The following is a 16,106-nucleotide window of genomic DNA, read 5'->3' as shown; positions in this document are numbered from 1 at the left end:
CCTGGTCCATATTCTAGATAATAAAATAAATCTCATTAATATTTTAAAGATTGAAATCATATCAAGTATGTTATCTGGCCATCATGGTATTAATTCTAAGTCAATAAAAATAAAATAACTAGGAAAAACTCTAAATGCTTAAAAATTAAACTATGTATTTCTTTTTTTTTTCAAAGATTTTATTTATTTATTTGACAGAGATCACAAGTAGGCAGAGAGGCAGACAGAGAGAGAGGAAGGGAAGCAGGCTCCCTGCTGAGCGGAGAGCCTGATGTGGGGCTCTATCCCAGGACCCTGGGATCATGACCTGAGCCGAAGGCAGAGGCTTTAACCCACTGAGCCACTCAGGTGCCCCTAAACTATGTATTTCTAAATAATCAATAGATCAAAGAAGAAATACAAGATAAGTTAGAAAATTTTCTAACAGTAAGAGACTCTTAATCTCAGGAAACAAACTGAGGCTTTCTAGAGTGGAGGGTAGAAAGGATGGGGTGACTGCGTGATGGACATTGGGGAGAGTATGTGCTATGATGAGTGCTCTGAATTGTGTAAGAGAAAATCACAGACCTGTACCCCTGAAACAAATAATACATTATATGTTAATAAAAAATAAAATAACCAAAAAACCCACAAAATACAAAAAGAAAATGTCTGAAGAAAATTGAATAAATTAAAATTTGTGGGATTCAGCTAAAGCAGTACTTAGAAAGAAACACATGGCTTTAGATGTCTATAATAGAAAAGAAAAAAGGCTTCAAATCAGTGATATGAAGTATAAGCTTAGAAACCAGAAAAAGAAGAACAATTTAAAACCAAATCAAGGAACAATAAAAAAATCAATAAATCAATAAAGGCAAAAATCAATAAAAGAGAAAACAAAAAAAATAGAGAAAATCAATAAAACCAAACCTTATTCTTTAAAAAGACTGACAAAATTGATAAACTTCTAGCCAAACTGATTAAGAAATGAAAAATGCCATGAATTCTCAATGTCAGGAATGGCACAAAGGACATTACTACAGATTCTGTAGGAATTACAAAGGTAGTTTCTCTTAAAAAGAAAATATTATGCCAATAAATTTGACAGCTTAGATAAAATGCACAAAATCTTTGGAAAATATAAATGATCAAAATTGACCAAAGAAGAAATAGAAAACTCAAATAGGCTTATGTCAATAAAAGAAATTGAGTTCATAATTAAAAACCTTCCCACAAAGAAAATTCTAGGTCTAGATTGCTTCACTGATGAATTCTTCCAAACATTTAAGGAGATAACAATATCAATCCTATACAAATGCTAAGAAAATAGAGGAGGGAACATTTTCTAAGTAATTTTATGGAACCAATGATACCTAGATTCCAAAACCAGAAAATGAGATCAAAAGAGAGCTTCAGACCAGTATTCATCATGAACATGGGCACCAAAACCCTCAAAAGTAATATTAACAAATTGACTCCAACAATATATAAAATGGATAAGATATCATGACCAAGTGGTACTTATCCTGGGAATGCAAGATTTATTTAACATCTAAAAATGAGTCAAGGCAACTCACACTATTAATAAGATAAAGGAGACAAGTCATATGATCATTTCAACAAAGGCAGAAAAAGCATATGACATAGTTCAACATCCTTTTGTAAGAAATCCATTTGGGAACTTGGAACAGAAAGGGACTTCTTCAACCCAAGAATATGTATGAAAAGCCTACAAGTAATGTCAATATTTTCTACCTAAGATCAAGAACAATGATGGAGTATCTGTTGTCACCACTTCTATTTAACATTGTACTGAATGTCCTAGGTAATATAATTAGACAAGAAAAGCAAATACAAGGTATACATAGAAGAAAAGAAGTAAAACTGGTGGGGCCAAATGGTACAGCCACTTTGGAAAATAGCATGGCTGTGTCTTGTTAAGTTAAACATAAAGACGTACCATATGACCTCGCAATTCTACTCCTAGGTATTTATTCAAGGAAATGACAGCATATGTCCACAAAAAGATATGCATGTGAACATTCAGAGCTGCATTATACTTAGTAGTCAAACAGTGGAAGCAACTCAAAATCCATTAGCTGGTGAATGGATAAACAACTATGGTATATCCATAGTGTAAAGTATCATTTAGCAATAAAAAGGAACAGAATACTAATGCGTGCAAAAATATGGATGAATTTCAAGGACATTGGCTGAGTGAAAGAAGTCAAACACAGAAGACAAAAGACTGTATACTGTTTCATTCTCTTCTAGTGACAGAAAGTAGATTGGTGGTTGCTGCAGCGTGGGTGGGGGGCTCAACCATCAAGGAGGCACAAGGAAGTTTTAAAGTGGGAGAACTATTGTATATTGTAACAATGGTGGTGATTTCATACCATTACCAAAGCTTATCAAACTACACGCTTAAAGAGAGTGAACTTTTTGTATATAATACCTGAATTATTAAAAGAGAATTTTTAATTATTTTATTTATTTTTTAAAAGATTTTATTTATTTATTTGATGAGAGAGAGAGAGAGCACAAGCAGGGGTCGTAGCAGGCAGAGGCAGGGGTCGTAGCAGGCAGAGGAAGAGAGGGAAGCAGTGTCCCCAAGGAGCAAGGAGCTCAATGTGGGGCTTGATTCCCAGGACCCTGGGATCATGACCTGAACCAAAGCTCGGGTCACTTAACTTCTTGAGCCACCCAGGCACCCCTAAAAAAGAATTTTTGAAAGTAATTGGGCAAGAGCTTGACCACAACAGACCTGGTTCAACTTATCAGTTGTGGGCAGCAGGAAATTTATTTAACCTCTAAAAGCTCAGTTTCCACTCCATAAAGCAGAGGTAAGAATATCTATTCACAGACTTATTATGATGAATAAATGGTATAGGTAATGCACCTACCACCAAGTAAGGGCTCAATACACATAAGTCATGATGATCAAGATTTGGAGGTTGCTTTCAGGCAACAGGCTTGAGCCTGAGCAAGGCTCAGCAAGGCAAGCTTGAGCAAGGCAAAAGGGCGTAGAGCAACCACTGAGCTGATGAGGTGACATGAACAGGCTCATTAAGTGACCCACCTCAAAATAACCCTAGGACCTAGGCACAGTTCCTAAGAGTACCAAAAAAGGGAAAATCCTGTACATTCCCATACTTCCTCACTTCCTCGCTCTGCCCTGTAACTATAGCCCCTCACCACTGCCTCTGGGCAGACCGGCATTTGATTTGCCACGATCTCTTTTGTTTGCCCTCGGGTAAATTCTTTCATTGCGGAGACACTGGCCCTCATGCAATCAGAATGCGCTACAAAAGGGAGACCAGAAGGAGAGACAGAAAGCATATTGGAGGCTGAGCAAGCCACAGGTGCGGAGACATGGAGGTGGTAAGTAAGTTGCTCAGCCTGGTGGAGGCATGGAAAGGGGTGTAAAGGGGAAATGAGACTGAGCAGCTGCCCAAAGCATCACAGCAAACACATGGCCCTCAAATGCATGTGACTTCCTGTGAAGGCACTGCCTCAGTTGTAATATACGAATGTGTAATACCCAATATTATATAATAAGTCTATTACATCAAAGTTTGTTTCTCGCTGAAATATTTACCTTTCCCTACATGTACTGATAACCTTGTAAGTAATTTGGAAGGTTCGTTTTTAAAAAATACATCCTTGAAATTTGGGTTGTGACTTATAATCTATAGAATGTATATTATAATATAGACTTTAGTAAGATCAACCTAGTCCCAATTAGCTGATAATGCATGTGGACTGTAATAAGAATTAAGAGTGGCATGGAGAGAGAATGGTAGAAAATGGGTTAATTCTGGGACGCCTGGGTGGCTCAGTGGGTTAGAGCCTCTGCCTTCGGCTCAGGTCGTGATCCCAGGGTCCTGGGATCGAGTCCCGCATCGGGCTGTCTGCTCGGTGGGGAGCCTGCTTTCTCCTCTCTCTGTCTGCCTCTCTGCCTCCTTGTGATTTCTGTCTGTCAAATAAATAAATAAATAAATCTTTAAAAAAAAAAAAGAAAATGGGTTAATTCTAATAGATGAGCAGACAAATGTGACGTTTGAAGTATGGACTGATTTTCCCACTAGTAGGGATGACAGGGGAGGTCTTTCCAGCTGGCCCGCACAGCATTGCTAGAAACAGGGATGTGGGAGGTTCAGTCCATGCATGGCGTATTAGCTTGGTGGGGCTGATGTAACAGAGTCCCATAAACTGGGCATAAGCAACAGACACGGATTATGGCACAGCTCTGGAGGCTAGAAGTCCAAGATCAAGGTGTGACAGGGTTGGTCCTGAAGGCTTGAGAGAACTTATTGCAGGTCTCTCTTCTCTCTTCTAGAGGTTTGTTGGAAACCTGCAGCATTCCTCAGCTTGGAGAGGTATCTCCTCATCTCTGCCTTCCTTGGGTCTCTTCACATTCACCTCCTATCTGTGTTCAATACCCCCTTCCCCGCTCCCCACCCCCCCTGCCCCGCCATAAGAACCCAAGTCACAGGGCGCCTGGGTTTCTCAGATAGTAGTGTCCTACTGTTGATTTCAGCTCAGGTCATGATCCTAGGATCACGGGACTGAGCCCTGTATTGGGATCCATACTTCATGAGGAGTCTGCTTGTCCCTCTCTCCCTGCTTCTCTCCCAGCTTGTAGTCTCTCTCTCTCAAATAAATAAATAAAATCAGAAATTAATTAATTAATTAATTAATTAACAAGGAAACTAACTCCAGTACTATGGGTTAGGGGTCCTCCCTTCTGACCTCCTCTTAATTTCAAATTTCACTAATTACATCTGTAACAACCTCATTTCCAAGTAAGGTCACAATGTGGAGCGCTGGGCATTAGGGCCTCTTGTCAGGGTTGGGACACAATATAACCCATAACAAACAAGATGCAGGCCATAGAGTGTGGCTGATGTGTGGGACATATTGGATGGAACGTGGAGGGAAGTGGGAGATTGTGGCAAAATTTTCAATAAAATAATACTAGTTAATGGGATGTCTGGGTGGCTCAGTCTGTTAGGCCTTGGACTCTTGGTTTCAACTGGGATCATGGTCTCAGGGTCCCAGGATCAGCCTGGAGGTAAGGCCTACACTCAGTGGAAAATCTGTTTGGTATTCTTTCCCTCTCCCTGCCCCTTGTCACTCCCCCACTCCATGTCATGGGTGCATGCTTGCCCTCTCTCTTAAAAAAAAATAATAAGTACTAGTTGTAAACACTGGTGTGATAGTTGCTACAACCCAGGCATTGTTTTCAGAGTCTGGAAACAATGCTTTTACCTATCTTAGAACATTTGATTCCCTCCATTTTAGTAGATGTGGAAACTGAGGCACAGGGGACTTATTTTGCTCAACTTTGAAACTTCCCCCCAATTTATCCAAAATGGATTTATGTTGAAAAGAATAAAGTGAAAGGAAGAAAAGAGGAAACAATGACAAAAGTCACATTCTCTATAGTGCGGGGAAGCCACTTTAATCAGGTTTCTGGAAAGCCACGTCTAATGTGAGTGCTCATTAACCAGCCCGGATTGTTTTTTCTCTCCTGAAAGTCACTGGTCAGGGAGCATTGAGTCATAGCTGTGGTATGTTCTCCAACCAGAAAGCAAACTTTGTGCTTTAATCCACCAACGAAATGTTTGAATAAAGTAAATGTACTTCTGTAATTAGAGGTCATTTCTGAGTCATGATTTTTTTGAATGGCCTCTGCAGATGGCTCTTTTGTTCACCACGGAGTTTATACGCTGGATAGTCTTTGCACTTAACCGTGGTCTTTTACTGTCTTTTCTTGGCACCACTCTGAACGTCTTCTTGACGACCATTCGAAAATGTACTTGTGATTCCACAGCTGGGCGAACCAGTTCAGCGGGCCTCCGTGCAAGAGGAAAGAAAGCAAGAGGAGAGTGGCAGATCATTCTTTTCTCATTGTTGATACGAGAGCTGTGGCTTTGTACAAATACTGCCCTTGTCTTTCTGAATCACTCCTAAAAACCAAAAGTCCAGCCCGATCTGGGGACAGAGACAATCCAGAGAAGGAGGAGAGAGGGGTTCATTTCTACCAAGGTCTTTGTTTCTGTTTTCCCAGATCCAGGAACATTATCCAGAGATGTTATAATGATAATGACAGTTTTAAATAAAGACATTGAGCAGGTTCACCTGAATGTCTACTGGGCCCTCTTGACAATGCACTTTCAGTGATCATAGAATCACAAAATCACACATTTGGAAGCAACCTCAGAGAGCTCCTGGTGCACCCCCTGCCATGTGTCAGGAGAGGCAGAAGCCAAGCAAACAGCAATGACTTGGCAAGGTCATAGAACTTGAACTTCCAACTCAGATTCCATGCTCTCTTATGCATTGAATGTGATTACAGATTTTTGCTATTTATTTATGAACTGGGGAGGAGCAAAGGAAGAGGGACAAGCAGACTCTGCGCCGACCACGGAACCCAACACGGGGCTTGATCCCATGACCCTGAGATCATGACCTGAGCCCAAACTGGGAGTCAGTTGCTTAACCTATTGAGCCACCCCAGTGCCCCAGCATTGAATGTGATTAAATGGGTACTAGAGTGGAGATTTGCAAATAATCAAGACTGAGGTATAAGATAACTTTTAAAAAAAATAACACTTTTTTTTTGTGGAGCATAACAAATAGCATGGAGGACAAGGGGAGATGGAGAGGAGAAGGGAGTTGGGGGAAATTGGAAGGGGAGGTGAACCATGAGAGACTATGGACTCTGAAAAACAATCTGAGGGGTTTGAAGTGGCGGGGGGTGGGAGGGGGGAACCAGGTGGTGGGTATTAGGGCACGGATTGCGTGGAGCACTGGGTGTGGTGCAAAAATAATGAATACTGTTATGCTGAAAATAAATAAATAAATAAATAACACTTTTGTATATAATTTTCTCATTATAAATCTGTCAGGTCACATCTAGGAGTGGGGACACCATGGAGACTTTTCAGGCTGATCCTGGCCTAGGAAGTCAAGTTTAATTGCTCCTAGGATTTATAGGCTGAATTTCTGATTTATGATTCCCTTCAGGGCTGTCATTTCTACCTGTTTCCTTTAGGTTCTCTTCCTCATCAACCCACTTCCCTGAGTCAGGACCTTGTTCACGAAGCAGTAAGCCTAAATGTGGCTCCACATCCAGTTAGGTAGAATGTGGAGGTGAGCAGGCTTTCTAGAATCATTCCCAGGACCCAGATGCCAGTGGGGAGCTTACTGTTTTTGAGGGGGGTGGCTTCTCTGAGTGTTCCAGATGACCAAGGGCAAAGGCAATTGTTAATCCTCCTGAAGAGAAAGATCCAGTGACTTTAATTATTTTTCTCTAAGTGGGGAGCCTGTTGTCTTACTATCATGGATGGAACTCTTCAGGCTTTACATACTTTTATCATGTGATTTGTATCATGAAAGCCATACTTCCTGTCAGTGTTAATCCTATGTCTTTGATCTGTCGACTGTGGTACTCCGCTTCAGTGACTGTAGCTTCATAGGATAAGGCCCCCTCATTGCCTGGATGGGCGAGAAGAGAGGATTGTCCTGAGAGATCTGTCAGCCCTCAGCTGTTGGCCAAGCCAAACTTTTTGCTCTATCTTGACATGTAATCTTTGCTTAAAATTGACTATTTATTTAATTTAGTCCAATTTTGTTTGACTAACTCAGTTTTACTTTCCTCTTTGTCTTTATTTATTTATTATTTATTTATTTCAATTCCAGTGTAACATACAATGTTATAGTAGTTTCACGTGTACAATATAGTGATCCAACCATTACATTTAGTACTCAGTGCTCAGCAGGGTAGGTGTATTCTTAATCCCTTTCACCTATTTCACCTAGATCCCCCCCCCACAACTCCTCTCGTCGCCATCTGTTTCATCTCTATGCTTTAGAGTCTGTTTTTTGGTTTGTCTCTCTCTCTTTTTTCTGTTTTTTGTTTTGTATCTTAAATTCCACATGTGAGTGAAATCATATGGTTTTTGTCTTTCTCTTGCCTGGCTTATTTTGTTTAGTATAATACTCTTTAGATCCACCCAAGTTGTTGCAAATGGCAAGATTACATTTTGGGGGGGGCTGATTAATATTCTGTTATATATATACACACACACTACATTTTCTTTTTTTTTTAATTTTTATTTTTTTAATTTATTTATTTGTCAGAGAGAGAGCAAGCGAGAGCGAGCACAGGCAGACAGAGTGGCAGGCAGAGTCAGAGGGAGAAGCAGGCTCCCTGCGGAGCAAGGAGCCCGATGTGGGACTCGATCCCAGGACGCTGGGATCATGACCTGAGCTGAAGGCAGCTGCTTAACCAACTGAGCCACCCAGGCGTCCCCACACTACATTTTCTTTATCCATTCATCTATGGATGGGCTCTTGGGCTGCTTCCATAATTTGACCATTGTAAATAATGAGCAATAAACGTGTGTGTGTGTGTGTGTATCCCTTTGAATTAGTGCTTTTGTCTTCTTTGGGTAAATACTCAGTAGTCCGATCACTGGATCCTAAGGTAGTTCTATTTTTAATTTTTTGAGGAACCTCCATACTTTTTTCCACAGTGACTGCACCAATTTGCATTTCCACCAAGAGTGGATGAGGGTTTCTTTTTCTCCATATTCTCACCAGCAACTCTTGTTTCTTGAGTTCTTTATTTTAGCCATTCACACAAATGTGAGGTGGTATCTGGTGGTTTTTATTTACATTTCTCTGATGAGTGATGTTGTGCATCTTTTCACATGTCTGAGGGGTGTCTGTATGTATGTCCTCTTTGGAGAAATGTCTGTTCATGTTTTCTGCCCATTTTATAATGGGATTATTTGGAGGGGTTTTTTTTTTTTGGTATTCATTTGTGTAAGTTCTTTATATATTTTGGAAACTGATCCTTTATTGGACATGTCACTTGCAAGTATATTCTCCCATTTCATAGTTGCCTTTAGATTTCATTAGTTGTTTCCTTTGCTGTGCAAAAGCTTTTTATTTTGATGTTAGTCCCAATGGTTTATATTTGCCTTTGTTTTCTTTGCCTCAGGAGGCATATCTAAAAAGATGTTGTTATGGCAGATGTCAGAGATACTACTGCCTGTGCTTTCTTTTAGGATTTTTATAGTTTCAGTCTTCACATTTAGGTGCTTAATTCATTTTTATTTTTTCGTATGGTGTAAGAAAGTGGTTCAGTTTCATTTTTTGGCATGTAACTGTCCAGTTTTCACAACAGAGGAGAGACTATCTTTTCCCACTTGCATACTCTTGCCTTCATAGTTGAAGATTAATTGATGATAAGATTATGGGTTTACTCCTGGGCTCTCTATTTTGTTCCATTGATCTGTTGTCTATTTTTGTGCCAGTACCATACTGATTTAATAACTACAGCTTTGTAGTAGAATTTGAAATCTGGAATTGTCTTACCTCCAGTTTTGTTTTTCATTTCAAGATTGTTTTGGCTATTTGGATTTTTTTGGTGGTTCCATACAAATGTTAAGATTATTTATTATAGTTTTGTGAGAAACACTGTTGATATTTTAATAAGGATTGCATTAAAACTGTAGATTGCTTTGGGTAGTATGGAGTCTTTTGCAATATTTGCTTTCCCAATCCATGAGCATGGTATAACTTTCCATTTATTTGTGTCATCTTCAATTTCTTTTGTCAAAGTATTATAATTTTCAGAGTTTTATAGTTTTCAGAGTATTATAGTTTTCACCTCCATTTTTTTGGGTGCAATTTTAAATGGGATTGTTTTCTTAGTTTCTCTTTCTGCTACATTTTTAGTGTATAGAATACAACAGATTTCTGAATATTAATTCTGTATCCTGAAACTTCATTGAATTCATTTATCAGGTCTACTAGTTTTTGGTGGAGTCTTTCAGATTTTCTGTATTATTATGTCATCAGCAAATAGTGAGAGTTTTATCTTCCTTACTGATTTGGATGCATTTTGTTGCTTTTTCTTGTCTGATTGCTGTGCCTAAGGCCTCCAGTACTGTGTTGAATAAAAGTGTAGGGAAAGGATATCCTTGCCTTATTCCAGATCTTAGGGAAAAACTTTTAGTTTTTCAACATTGAGTATGATGTTAGCTGTTGATGTTTGGTATATGACCTTTATTATGTTGAGGTATGTTCACTCTAAATCCACTTTGTTGAGGGTTTTTGTCATAAATGAATGTTGTACTTTGTCAAATGCTTTTGCATCTATTGAGATGATCCTATGATTTTTATCCTATCTCTTATTGATGTGATGTATCACATTGATTGATTTGTAAATACTGAACCTCTCTTGCATCCTAGGAATAAATCCCATTTGATCATGGCGAATGATTTTTTTATGTGTTGTTGGATTTGGTTTGCTAGTGTTTTGTAGAGGATTTTTAAAAAATTACTTTTATTAACATATAATGTATTATTTGCCCCAGAGGTGTTGAGAGTTTTTGTATCTATGTTCATCAGGGATATTGATATGTGGTTCTCTTTTTTGGTGTGTCTTTATGTGGTTTTGGGATCAGGGAAATGCTGGCCTCATGAAATGAACTTGGAAGTTGCCCTTCCTCTTCTACTTTTTGCAATAGTTTGAAAAGAATAGGTATTAACTCTTCTTTAAATGTTTGGTAGAGTGGCGCCTGGGTGGCTCAGTGGGTTAAGCCGCTGCCTTCGGCTCAGGTCATAATCTCAGGGTCCTGGGATCGAGCCCCGCATGGGGCTCTCTGCTCAGCAGGGAGCCTGCTTCCTCCTCACTCTCTCTGCCTGCCTCTCTGCCTACTTGTGATCTCTCTCTGTCAAATAAATAAATAAAATCTTAAAAAAAAAAAATGTTTGGTAGAATTTGCCTGTGAAGCCATCTGGTCCTGGACTATTGTTCATTGGGAATTTTTTTGATCCCTGATATTTATTGCTGGTTATCAGTCTGTTCAACCTTTCTATTTCTGCTTCAGTTTTGGTAATTTATAATGTTTCTAGGAATTTATCCATTTATTCTAGGTTGTCCAATTTGTTGCTGTATAATTTTTCATTATATTCTCTTACAATCCTTTTTATTTCTGTGGTTTCAGTTCTTATTTCTCCTATTTTATGTCTGCTTTGTTTATTTGAGTCCTCTCTCTCTCTCTTTCACTTTTTTGATGATTCTGGGTAGAGGTTCATCAAACTGTTGTTAAATAAATTTTCAGAGAACCAGCTTGTGGTTTCATTGATCTGTTTTATTTTGTTTGTTTGTTTTCTATATCATTTATTTCTACTCTAATCTATATTATTTCTTTGGCTGGTTTGAGGTTTTGTTTGTTCTTTTTCTAGTTCCTTTAGGTATAAATTTAGGTTGTTTATTTGAGATTTTTCTTGTTTCTTGAGGTAGGCCTGTACTGCTGTAAACTTCCTTCTTAGAACCACTTTTGTTGCATCCCAAGGATTTTGGATCATTGTGTTTTCATTTTCATTTGTTTCCACGTACATTTTTAATTTCTCCTTTGATTTCTTGGTTGACCCATTTATTGTTTAGTAGCGTGTATTTGTACTCCATGTATTTGGACTCTTTCCAGATTTTTTCTTGTGGTTGATTTCTAGATTCATAACACTGTGGTAATCTTTTTGAATTTTTGAGACTTGTTTTGTGTCCTAATATGTGATCTATTCTGGAGAATGTTCCATGTACACTTAAAATAAAAGTGTATTTTGCTATTTTAGGATGTGATGTTCTGAATACATCTGTTAAATCCACCTGGTCCAGTGTGTCGTTCAATGCTGGTGTTTCCTTAATGATTTTCTGTTTGGGTGATCTGTCCATTGATGTGCATGGGGTGTTAAAGTTCTCTATTATTATTGTATTACTATTGATTATTTCCTTTATGTTTGTTATTAACAGTTTTATGTATTTGGATGCTTCCATGCTGGGTACATAAATATGTACAATTGTTATGCCTTCTTATTGGATTGTCCCCTTTATTATGACATAGTGCCCTTTTTTTGTCTCTTGTCTCTCTAGAGGGAGTATTCTTGGATGCAGATTTTTTCCTTTTAGTACTTTGAATATACCCTTCTGACTTGCAAAGTTGCTGAAAAATCCATTGACAGCTTGTTGGGTTTTCTTCCTATAGAACTGTTTTCTTTTCTCTTGCTGCTTTTAAAATTCTCTCTTTATCCCTAGTTTTTGACATTTTAATTACTATGTGTCTTAATGTGGACCTGCTTTTGTTTATTTTTTGGGGGGGATCTCTGTGTCTCCTGAATCTGCTTGTCTGTTTCCTTCCCCAGATTAGGGAGTTTTTCAGCTATTATTTTCTTTAAATAAATTTTCTGCCCCATTTTCTCTCTCTTCTGGGATTCCTGTACTGTGAATGTTATTAAGCTTGATGGAGTTGCTGAGTTCCCTAAGTCTATGGCCATTTTGCTTTTTTTTACCTCTCTCACCTATTCAGGTTGATAACTATCCATTCTTCTGTCCTCCAGGTCACTAATTCTTTCTTCTGCTCCCTCTAGTCTGCTATTTATTCCATGTAGTGTATTTTTTATTTCATTTATTGTGTTCTTCATCTCTGACTGGATCTTTCTGTCTCCTTTTAACAGTCTCACTGATGTTCTCCACTCTTTTCTCAAGTCCTCTGTGTATCTTTATGATCATTACTTTATTTATTTTTAAAAAGATTTTATTTATTTATTTGACAGAGAGAGAGATCACAAGAAGGCAGAGAGGCAGGCAGAGAGAGGAGGAAGCAGGCCCCCCACTGAGCAAAGAGCCCGATGCAGGGCTTGATCCCAGAACCCTGAAATCATGACCTGAGCCGAAGGCAGAGGCTTTAACCCACTAAGCCACCCAGGTCCCCCTATGATCATTACTTTAAATTCCCTAGAAGGTATAATACCGACCTCCATTTTGCTCAGGTCTCCTGCTGTGGTTTTTGTCCTGTTCTTTCATTTGGGAAATATTTCTTTCTCTCTTCATTTTGTCTAACTCTCTGTGTCTGTTTTGGTGTATTAGGAGAGTCATCTATGTCTCCTGCTCTTGAAGGTAATGGCCTTATGAAGAAGAGGTCATATAGTGCCCTGTAGCACAGTGTCTCTTGTTGACAGGAACCAGACACTTCAGGGTGTCTCCTATGTGTGTTGCATGCACCCTACTCTAGTGATTTGACTGCTTTTTCTGTCATTCCAGCTATCTTCTGTGGCTTTTTGCCTCTTACGGGCAGTGTTTGGCCCCTGTGCTATTAGTGGAGCAGTCTGGAGCTGTCTTGGGCTTGAATCACACCAGGCATCTGCCAGAGATGCAGTAGCACCAAACCACAGGGCTCTTTTCCTGTGTTGTCCCCTGAGAAGCTTTTATTGCTGGGCAGGGACTGCCATCAGCCCAACTGTCTGCCCCTGGCCCACTGTTGGGGCTACAATCTGACTGGTGTGTGTGGTTTCTTTCCCTCTCCATGGGATGGGAATGACTCTGGAGTGGTCCTGGTCCCTTTTGGGGCTGCTTGCACACTACCAGGCTTATGACCCCAGTTTAAATGGGCTCCAAGCAAGTGTATTGGAGTGGGTGGGGCACACAGTGCCCACAAGGTTTGCAGGCCAGCAGAGGGGATGTGCTGACATCACTGGGACTGGGCCAGCTGGAGTTGGGTGCACAGTTTTTAACAAGGTGTGTGCTGGTCCTCCATGGGAGAGGACTTATCACCCTGCCATCTTGGGACTCAAAGCCCCGCAAAGCTCTTGGATGGAGAGACTGGGTGTTGGCAAGGTTTGTGCTGGTCTTCTGGAGGAGACTTGCAGCACTGGTACTGAGATAGGTTGTGCTGGAGGGGGCAGATCCACCAAAGCCTGGGGAGGTGGGGGGCCTGGGTATAAGCAAGTTAGGTAGTGAATGTCAGCATTGTGCTCGTTCTTGCTGGTGACCACCATGTGTTTATGCTGGGGGGACAGACGAGTTAAATGGCTCCTGCCTGCTCCTTTGTTCCTGGAAGAGTCTCCCAGTGATCTCTGTCCCTTGGGATACTCTCTGAGAGTAGTAAATGACTCTCCCTCCTGTAAGCCCCAGGCATTTTTTCAATCTGCCTGTTCTATGCTCTATCTTAGCAGGCTGTTTTCTGTGCTATTCTTTAAGGTCAGGGACTCAGTTTCTTCTCACCCTCCTTGCTCTTCCAGAGCCAAGCCTACTGATTTGTAAAGTTCCAGGCTTTTCCACTGGTTGAAAGGACTCATGAGATTGGGCCCCTCTGGTTTTCAAAGCCAAATGTTATAGGGATTTGTCTTTCTTTTATGGGTATGAGGGTCTTCTCCTTTCCCTTCTCCACACCCTCATGTCCTTCCTTCCTGGATGGTCCCATGGGTACTTTTAACTCCTGACTTTGTGTCTGCCTTTCATACCCTCTTGGATGCAGCATTTTCCTCCACATTTGGTTGTGGAGTCTGTTCTGCCAGTCTTCAGGCCATTTTTTAGATTATCAGATGTGGGGGTTATCTAGTTATATCCATGGGATGAGGTAAGCTTAGGGTCTTCCCATTCCCCATCTTCCCAGCCTCTCTGTCTCCTCTTTGTCTCTTCTCTATGGTTCTTTGGATTCATTACCCTTCTGGTTGCCAGAGGCAGCCCCATTGCTGGTCTTCCCGACCTTGCAAACCTCTTAACAAAGCTCAACTCCTTTCACTTAAAAATCCAGTGAGGTTGCCTGATTAAGTACAGGAAGCTATGCACTACTTGAGATATACTTCATGGGATGCCATGTATATTGGGGCTATACTTATACTAAAAATTATTTGTTATTTATCTGAAATTCACATTTAATGGGACATCTGTACTATTATTTGCTAAATCTTGCCATCCTAAAATACCACAGTAAAGTGCAAATAGGGCCCACGTTCATCTTACAACCTGGGGCTTCCCTTTTCTTCTCTCTGTTCAAAACCAATGTCTTTTTACCTTTAAGAACACTGATGTGTGGCTGGTGGGCGGAACAACAAGGTAAACCCAAACATGTTATTACCTGGTGGATATTTATAATACAATTGAACTGAAACATGGATTTTTCTTCTGACCTAAAAATAACATGGAGGTACCTCTGGCTGGCTCAGTTGGAAGAGCATGTGAGTCTTGACTTCAAGCCCCATGTTGGGTATAGAGCTTACTTCCAAAATAAATAAAGTAAAAGAAAAGAAAATGTTGGCACGAATAAAATATATTAAAAAAAAAAAGAAATAAAAAAACAAACCAAACCACAAACTCAGACCCCCTGCCTTTGGGCTCTCCTTCCCACAGGCTGATGTTAACGACCGTTAAGTACCCCTGGAACATTCAGCAAGCTTCGTGTCCTGGGGAATTCCTGGGGACCAGAAAAGCTCCATAGCTACCAAACACACATCTTTTCAGTCTTGTGAGTCAGAATGACTCCCTCTGGCCTCACAATCCATGGGTTTAGGCTGAACTTGAAACAGTTCCTTTTCATTCACACCTGAGGTGGCCTCGCTCCAGAGAAACCCAGCAACCATGACACTGAACAGTGGCCATGAAACCATGGGCCAGATTCCCCTGTGGGAAAGACCGTGAAAAACATCTTCAGTAGCTAGCCAATGAAACCCTTGTGCTGAGCCGTGTTTTGTAGTCAGTGTTCTCTGTGTGAAGAAGGAACCACTCCTCTCTACAAAAGTCCTTTATGAGATAAATGAGTATGGCGGAAGGGTGGTTCCATGCCCCAACTTTCAGAATCTTAAATGTCAACTAACTTATCAAGTGATTAACATCTCTGCAGGGGTGAAATGTCAATGCAGTGTCGAGTTGCTCTAACAGAATCCTGGCGGGTAGGGATGTCCAACAGCGTCTCTAGAGTACTTCAAAGCAAAATGATCAACCTCCTGAATTCTGGGCTTCCAGATCTTGTTCTTAGATAAGTGTGAGAAATACTCTGTTTAGGTTAGCATGGCTGTCTCTAGAAAAATTACCCAGAGGAAAATGATGCTCCCATTCTTATTCCCTGCCTTTTAGACCCATCGCAATTATTGGTATTTAAGGTCCTAAAGTTCAATAATTCTGCCATGGAGGATGCAATGTAAATACAAGTGAAATAATCATGAAAGAGCGACCATATGTCCAAGTAGACAGCATGAACCTTGATGGGGGAGTGAGCACATTAAGATAAATTATGTCCAGATTGCAAGGTGCAGGGTGTTATGGTCTCCAT

The 16,106-nt window shown here is 40.2% G+C and overlaps 1 long non-coding RNA gene across 1 annotated transcript in view; it reads left to right on the top strand.

Annotated features, from left to right (window-relative positions):
* The first annotated feature begins 3,131 nt into the window (after positions 1–3,131).
* The window catches only part of LOC123393249, a 35,184-nt gene continuing 22,209 nt past the window's right edge, over positions 3,132–16,106 (top strand). The window contains exon 1 of the long non-coding RNA XR_006607986.1: positions 3,132–3,360. This is a non-coding gene — a long non-coding RNA (uncharacterized LOC123393249). The remainder of the gene's footprint in view (positions 3,361–16,106) is intronic.

The sequence above is a fragment of the Mustela putorius genome, unplaced genomic scaffold (genome assembly GCF_011764305.1).
Source record: "Mustela putorius furo isolate JIRA1106 unplaced genomic scaffold, ASM1176430v1.1 tig00000785_pilon_pilon_pilon, whole genome shotgun sequence".
In the NCBI taxonomy this organism is placed as follows: domain Eukaryota; kingdom Metazoa; phylum Chordata; class Mammalia; order Carnivora; family Mustelidae; genus Mustela; species Mustela putorius.
This window is presented reverse-complemented; position numbering and strand designations above follow the sequence as displayed.